The following is a 7,094-nucleotide window of genomic DNA, read 5'->3' as shown; positions in this document are numbered from 1 at the left end:
AGTGAGGCAGGAAGAGAAAGGAAGAGAGAGAGAGAGAGAGAGAGAGAGAGAGAGAGAGAGAGAGAGAGAGAGAGAGAGAGAGAGAGAGAGAGAGAGCAGCAGCAGAGCAGCAGCAGCAGCAGCAGCAGCAGCAGCAGCAGCAGCAGCAGCAGCAGCAGCAGCAGCAGTAGCAGCAGCAGCAGCAGCGGCAGCAGCAGTAGCAGCAGCAGCAGCAGCAGCAGCAGCAGCAGCAGTAGCAGCAGCAGCAGCAGCAGCAGCAGCAGCAGCAGCAGCAGCAGCAGCAGTAGCAGCAGCAGCAGCAGCAGCAGCAGCAGTGCAGCAGCAGCAGCAGCAGCAGCAGCAGCAGCAGCAGTGTGTGGTGTGTGCAGTTGAGTGTTGCAGGTGTTGTTGTGTGTTGTTGTGGTGCAGCAGCAGCAGTGCAGTGTTGTCTGTCGCTGTTGTTGTTGTGTTGCAGCAGTCGTTGTTGTTGTGTCTGTTGTCTGTTGTTGTTGTCTGGTGTGGTGTTGCTGTCTGTGTTGTGTTGTCAGTCAGTTGTTGTTGTGTGTTGTGTTGTGTTGTGTTGTTGTGGTGTGTTGTTGTGCACCTGTTGTTGTTGTGGTTGGTGAGCAGCAGCAGGTGGCTGGTGGTGTTGTGGCAGTGTGTGAGTGTCAGCTGTCAGGTGTTGTGGTGGTGGTGTTGTTGTTGTTGTTGTTGCAGCAGTTGTGTTGCAGTGGTTGTGCAGTGTTGTGGTTGTTGCTGTTGTTGTTGTTGTTGTTGCCAGCAGCAGTTGTTGGTTGTTGTGCAGCAGCAGCAGCAGCAGCAGTTCAACAGCAGTGTGTCAGCAGTGGTGCAGCAGCAGCAGTGGTGTTGCTGTTGTTGTGTGTTGCAGCAGCAGCAGTTGTTGTTGCGTGCAGCAGCTGTTGTCACTGTTGCTGTTGTTGTGGCAGCAGTGTCGTGTTGTGGTGGTGGTGGTGTTGTTGTTGTCAGCAGCAGCAGTGGTGCAGCAGCAGCAGGTGCAGCAGGCAGCAGCAGTTGTGCAGTGGTGCAGCAGCAGTGGTGGCAGCAGCAGCAGCAGCAGCAGGTGGTGGCAGCAGTGCAGCAGCAGTTGCAGCAGCAGCAGTGTTGCAGCAGCAGCAGCAGTGTTGCAGTGCAGCAGCAGTGCAGCAGCAGTTGTTGCAGCAGCAGCAGCAGCAGCAGCAGCAGCAGTTGTTGACAGCAGCAGCAGCAGCAGCAGCAGCAGCAGCAGCAGCAGCAGCAGCAGCAGTTGCAGTTGCAGCAGCAGCAGTTGCAGCAGCAGCAGCTGCAGCAGCAGCAGCAGCAGCAGCAGCAGCAGCAGCAGCAGCAGCAGCAGCAGCAGCAGCAGCAGCTGCAGCAGCAGCAGCAGCAGCAGTAGCAGCAGCAGTAGCAGCAGCAGCAGCAGCAGTTGCAGCAGCAGCAGCAGCAGCAGCAGCAGCAGTAGTAGCAGTAGTAGTAGTAGTAGCAGCAGCAGCAGCAGTAGTAGTAGCAGCAGCAGCAGTAGAAAGCAATGATGTGAACTAATAAGAGAAGAAAAAGAGAGAAAAAGAGAGAGAAAAAAAAGAGAAAAACGAGAAAATGTGACCACAACATCCGGTAATATTTGAGATGAAAATTTGGGGTCATGCTCTCTCTCTCTCTCTCTCTCTCTCTCTCTCTCTCTCTCTCTCTCTCTCTCTCTCATCAAATACATCAAAACAACCACAAACAATTTAAAACACAATTAAATATGCCTAAAACTTCTCTCTCTCTCTCTCTCTCTCTCTCTCTCTCTCTCTCTCTCTCTCTCTCTCTCTCTTACCTTTTTTCCTTCCCCTCGAATCTGTTGAGAGAAAAGAAAGAAAATTAGTAATAGATTAATAATAATAATAATAATAATAATAATAATAATAATAATAATAATAATAATAATAATAATAATAACAACAACAATAGCAAAAAGAATAACAACAACAACTACTTCTGCTACTACTACTACTACTACTACTACTACTACTACTACTACTACATCAACAACAACAACAACAACAATATTTATACAAGTTACAAGTACCTACAATACATCAAAAGGAGGAGGAGGAGGAGGAGGAGGAGGAGGAGGAGGAGGAGGTGGATAAAGAAGGAAGGAAGAAGGAAGAGAAGAGAAGAGAAGGATAACAAAGAACATGAAGAAAAGGAAGAAGGAGGAAGAATAAGGGGAATAAGAAGGAAGGAAGGAAGGAAGAGAAGGAGGAGGACAAAGAAGACGAGTGGAAGGAAGATGATAAAGAAGAACGTAGTAGTAGTAGTAGTAGTAGTAGTAGTAGTAGTAGTAGTAGTAGTAGTAGTAGTAGTAGTAGGTAAAACGCCTTTGCTCTCTCACGACTATTTTGAAAGGCTCTAATTAAAGATCCCCGTGCTTTTAACCCCTTCAGTAGCAGGACGTGTTTACCTATTCATTCTGGTGACTATTTGGTGATTTTATACAGCTTCAGAAACTCATGTGGGGGATTAAAATAGTGAAGACTGTGGCCATTAATCTTCTGCCCTCCATACATCCTTCCTAATGTCAATAAAATGGTCTAATGGTACACAAAACTCAAGGTAAAAATATGTCCCAGTACTGAAGGGATTAAAATAGTGAAGACTGTGGCCATTAATCTTCTGCCCTCCATAGACCCTTCCTAATGTCAATAAAATGGTCTAATGGTACACAAAACTCATGGTAAAATGTGTCCCAGTACTGAAGGGTTAAAATAGTGAAGACTGTGGCCATTAATCTTCTGACCTCCATTGACCCTTCCTAATGTCAATAAAATGGTCTAATGGTACACAAAACTCATGGTAAAAATGTGTCCCAGTACTGAAGGGATTAAAATAGTGAAGACTGTGGCCATTAATCTTCTGACCTCCATAGACCCTTCCTAATGTCAATAAAATGGTCTAATGGTACACAAAACTCAAGGTAAAAATGTGTCCCAGTACTGAAGGGGTTAAAATAGTGAAGACTGTGGCCATTAATCTTCTGCCCTCCATAGACCCTTCCTAATGTCAATAAAATGGTCTAATGGTACACAAAACTCAAGGTAAAAATGTGTCCCAGTACTGAAGGGATTAAAATAGTGAAGACTGTGGCCATTAATCTTCTGACCTCCATAGACCCTTCCTAATGTCAATAAAATGGTCTAATGGTACACAAAACTCATGGTAAAAATGCGTCCCAGTACTGAAGGGGTTAAGAGTGCTTTTTAATGGTTCTGGTGCTGCATTAATAAGATTTCTCGCTGATGATAAGGCGAAGCTCTTGAAAATCTAGCCAATCATCTACATTTTTTCTTATTTCTGAGCTAAAAGAATATTTTCTGTATCTGAAAACCGCACCCGCTAGGAAACCGTTGCCCCAAGCGAGGAAGCCCAACCTGCACTTCGACCGTGAACAGGATTCGAACCGGTGAGCTTGGAGACCTCTCAGCACTGTACTAGAAGCTTCACAGTGCAGAAAAAAAAAACCAAGCACATTTTAAAATACTGTGTTTCATAGCTGCGATTTCAAAAGTGCATATGGTGACTTGAAAAATTGATGTGGTGAGAGGAAGACGCTTTTTAATATGTACCAAAATTCTTTACTGAAGATGAAATGAAGTAAGAATGAAGGAAGGAAGCGAGAGAAGAGGAGGAGTGGAGATAAAACAGGGAAATACAAGGAAATGATGATAATGAAGAAGAATGACATGGTTACAAATTAGACTTGAATGATTATGGAGGAAAAGAAGAAGAAGAATTAGAAAGAGTACAAGAGGAAGATGATAAAGAAGAATTAGATAGTTATACACTTCACTAAACAGGAAGAAAACAAGAAGAAGAAGAAGTAGAAAGGAAGGAAGAGAAGGAAGAGGATAAACAAGAGACACAGAAGGACTAGGATACAAGAATGGAAGTTACAAATATACACTTTATTCCCCCACAATCTGAAGGAACCACAGTCTTTACTAATACACACACAGCGCTGAAGTCTCCTGGTTGACATCAATACTACCAGTGTATAATGTTTGTCACTATTTGAGTCTCCTAAGCACGTGTCTTCAATCTTCACCCCTTCAGTAGCATGACGTGTTTCCCTATTCATTGTGGTGACTATTTGGTGATTTTATACACCTTCAGAAACTCATGTGGAGGGTTAAAATAGTGAAGACTGTGGCCATTAATCTTCTGACCTCCATAGACCCTTGCTAATGTCAATAAAATGGTCTAATGGTACACAAAACTCATGGTAAAAAATGCGTCCCAGTACTGAAGGGGTTAAAATAGTGAAGACTGTGGCCATTAATCTTCTGACCTCCATACACCCTTGCTAATGTCAATAAAATGGTCTAATGGTACACAAAACTCATGGTAAAAAATGTGTCCCAGTACTGAAGGGGTTAAAATAGTGAAGACTGTGGCCATTAATCTTCTGACCTCCATAGACCCTTCCTAATGTCAATAAAATGGTCTAATGGAGGAGGAGGAGGAGGAGGAGGAGGAGGAGGAGGAGGAGGAGGAGGAAAAGGAAGAAGGAATACAGAATGAGAAGGAAGAGAAACGAGGAATAAAATGTAGTATGTAGAGAAAGAAGAAGAAGAAGAAGAAGAAGAAGAAGAAGAAGAAGAAGAAGAAGAAGAAGGAGAAGAAGAAGATAATAGTAATAATAATGCTGGTGATAAATTCAACAAGTGTTATTTTGCAAGAGAAATAAGAGAGAGAGAGAGAGAGAGAGAGAGAGAGAGAGAGAGAGAGAGAGAGAGAGAGAGAGAGAGAGAGAGAGAGAGAGAGAGAGAGAGAGAGAGTGAGAGAGAGAGAGAGAGAGAGAGAGAGAGAGAGAGAGAGAGAGAGAGAGAGAGAGAGAGAGAGAGAGTTCATTGCTCCTAAAATTGATTGAATAGAAGGCATGACCTCTACAGAGAGAGAGAGAGAGAGAGAGAGAGAGAGAGAGAGAGAGAGAGAGAGAGAGAGAGTTCGTATTGTAGGTTAAGTTGAAAGTGAAGTAAAAGTGAGAGTAATTAATATCTCTCTCTCTCTCTCTCTCTCTCTCTCTCTCTCTCTCTCTCTCTCTCTCTCTCTCTCAATGTCATTTAATCATATTTTTTTTATTTTTGGGATTTATTATCAAATTTAATTTTTTTCTTGTTTATGTAAAGATATTTATTTATTTATTTATTTATTTATTTATTTTTCTGCCTCACGAATTTGTTTACAGTTACGTGTGTGTGTGTGTGTGTGTGTGTGTGTGTGTGTGTGTGTGTGTGTGTGTGTGTGTGTGTGTGTACATTAGCTAATTAAGGTGCACTCCCGGATCTACACACACACACACACACACACATATTTATTCCTACCGTGTGTGTGTGCGTGTGTGTGTGTGTGTGTGTGTGTCTGAAAATAAATCATTCTCTCTCTCTCTCTCTCTCTCTCTCTCTCTCTCTCTCTCTCTCTCTCTCTCTCTAAATTTTCATAGCAACTGGTTTATAAATAGTATTAGATTATTAATCTCTCTCTCTCTCTCTCTCTCTCTCTCTCTCTCTCTCTCTCTCTCTCTCTCTCTCTCTCACATCTTGACTCCAGTTTCTTGGCATCTTATGACACTCCAATAATCTCTCTCTCTCTCTCTCTCTCATCTTGACTCAGTTTCTTGGCATCTTATCTCTCTCTCTCTCTTCCATTCATGCTACGGTGCCAAACTTCAGCAAAAAACAGCAATAAAAACAAAAAACATCTTTATTCTCGACAAACACCAACCACCGCCTTACACTGCAGTAGTAATAATTTTATACACCTATCCTGCCGGCCTATACCACGCCAGTGTCTCCAGAAATAGGCCTACGAGAAATATCTGGAAGTTTTAAAGGTGATATGGCAACGCAGACCGGGCCACGCAGCACCTCGATAAACCATTACACCTCTTTTTTTTCCGCAACTGTTGTTTATTTTGAGTTTTCGTTGTGTTTTCTGTGTTTTTCTGTGATTTTTGTGTTGTTTTGGTGTGTGAGGGTGAGTGAGGTGGTGTGGAAATGGTGTTTTGTTGGGGAGCATAGCGGGGTTTTCCAGCATCCCTTCTCGGCCATTCATCTTCAATACAAGAGGTTCTGAGGAAAGGAAAGATCCAGAACCATTTTCATTGCCAACCATGTCCTGAATATTTCACTACAGACACACTGACCGTATTATTTGACATTGTGAAAGGAAAAACTCAACATATTATTTATCTATTAACTCGTAGTGTTTAGAGAAGATTTTATAAGGATTTTGACTAATTTCTCGTTATATTTCTTCAACCCGCCATGACACACCACACACGTACCACATCACACCAGCAAAATAGACAATGAATAAAGCGTTAATTTATTCATGGCTGACATTTGGACTAGAAGGATTTACTGAATTCTTTGCCTCTTTCCTCTCCCACCCGCCAACCCGCCATGACGCAGCGTGGCGTGCCCTGCGACCCCTCCCGCCGTGAACATCAATAACTCTCTAATAACGCGCCAGTCAATACTAACAATGCCACTACGTCACCGAAACTAATACTAATAACAATAACTACCACCAGAATTAATGAAAATGGGGAATGGGGATAATGGGGGAGGATTCTAATGGTCTAAACGATGGAGCAGCTATGACGTCATGTTACTGGCAATATGGGAGGGAAAAAATGAGATATAAGGAAATTTAAGCTTTTTTCTGCCTTTCTGGGTGAATCTAGGTTAATGTAATAAGTTCAGTGGGTCAAAATGAGAGTACTGAAGAGGCTACAGAGGAATATAAAACATAAATAAGAGAAAAAAGAGATACAAACAATAAATTAATGGGCTTCTTTTAAAACCTTCAGTACTGAGACAGATTTTTACCTTGTTTTGTGTACGATAAGATGATTTTATTGACATTAGGAAGGGTCTATGCAGGTCAAAGGATTAATGGCCAGAGTCTTCACTATTTTAATCCCCCCCTCATAAGTTTCTGAAGCTGTATAAAATCACCAAATAGTCACCAGAATGAAGATGAAAACTCGTCATGGTACTGAAGAAATTGAGGATGATGAGAAACCAGAATAATAATGGAAGTACTATATACTTTTCTCTTTTAAATAT

Source organism: Portunus trituberculatus, chromosome 26 (genome assembly GCF_017591435.1).
Source record: "Portunus trituberculatus isolate SZX2019 chromosome 26, ASM1759143v1, whole genome shotgun sequence".
NCBI lineage: Eukaryota > Metazoa > Arthropoda > Malacostraca > Decapoda > Portunidae > Portunus > Portunus trituberculatus.
The sequence above is the reverse complement of the archived record's forward strand: the minus strand, read 5'-3'. Positions refer to the sequence as shown.